We start from the raw sequence: 1,636 nt of genomic DNA on the forward strand, positions 1-1,636 counted from the left end.
ATAGCTTTACACTTCTTTCTGGTTGAATAGTATAGGCCTATCCAATGGATAGTACGAACACAATCACCAAAAATATAAATTCCAAGCATGACTATTTAGTCAGTTAAAATTTTTTCAAGAGAATTACGATATCTTAAATGAATATAATTAATTATTATTAAACGAAAATCCAAATTAATTGCTGTGAATCACCCCGAAGACTTCTGCTACTGCAAATATTGACAACAGGGTAAACAGCTAGATGGAAATTCGATGAGCGCTACTATTCAGCCCGGGAATAGAACCCGGTACCTCCTAATTGCCGGTCAGGAATGCTTACCCTTACTCCAAACTGACAATCTCTAGATAGCGCGCTCATTTTATACGAAGTCATAGCGGCCAGCCAGTCTATAGGCCTAGATGGAAATTACTGATATATTGCAATTATGTAAATGCTAATGAATTAATAATATTAATATGAATATTGGTAATGCTAAATCATCTAATGCTGATTTTTCAGCATTTAATTTGGATTTTCGTTTAATAATAATTATTTATTCATTAGGATTTGAAAAATAATAGCAATATCTCAGTAATTTCCAATTATAAATACTTGAAAGTATACTTATAATGAATTGGAAACATCTACTTTCTCATAAGTTGCATAACAGCAACGGAAATTATAATTTTTTAACTTATTGAATCTATTATGGAACAAAAAATCAACTTATGATGAGCATTAACAACTTATAAAAAATGATCCAGTATTGTTTCTAGCTTTCTAGAGATCCAATATTCTAGTACATTATCAAATATTCCAAATCTCTGGAGAGAGAAGCGTATTGGTTTAGTGTGTGTTGAAGTGGAGAAGAGAATAAGAGAAGATGGAGAAAGGTGGGAGTGAGACAGGAGGATAAACAAATGACCCAAAGCGGAGAGAGATCACTGCGGATGTGGTCTCTTTCTTGATTGGGATGCCCAAGCCGCAATAGGTGAGCTGGTGAGGCCATTTATTTTCTTCGTTTGACATTCAGCATTCAGCCACAATTCATTATTCACTGTCGGTAAATTGTATGAGAGAGATTTCTTTCGGCTCTTCAATCCATCTTGCACTCAATCGCAATCAAAAGAGATCCCATATAAGAAGCGACACGGCTTTGCATAAGCGGCAAGCTAAAATCCCTGAGTGCATGTCGCTCCTCATTCTTAACACAACACACTTAAAAAGTTACTCACACGCATGCACCAAAGCTATGATTGATTACTTGGCTTTGGGTATCCACATGTTTACCGTTTTGATAAACTGTTAAGAAACATTATGGCAAAATTTCAAGCCAATATCCTGGCTGGGTTCATTTCATTTTCAGGAAACCATTTGTGATATTAGTTAATCACCAACTTATCTTACCCCATATTTGTGACTTGCTTTGTTTGTGAGATTGATGTTTGAGCTGTTCCTGCAGGTTTACTGATCATTATACAGCAGGGGTGCTAAATTAATAGTTAGGGAAACTATGCGGTTTTGTTTCAGTAAGAATCTGAAGAAAAATTCATGAATAGGTTTTTGATTAATGCTCTTTTTCTTGCACTTTATACTTACAATACAAACATAGAATTCTTTTCATCATCAATTCCCAGGGAAAGACAGATGAATCGT

This window comes from Nilaparvata lugens, chromosome 8, assembly GCF_014356525.2.
Source record: "Nilaparvata lugens isolate BPH chromosome 8, ASM1435652v1, whole genome shotgun sequence".
Classification (NCBI taxonomy): Eukaryota; Metazoa; Arthropoda; class Insecta; order Hemiptera; family Delphacidae; genus Nilaparvata; species Nilaparvata lugens.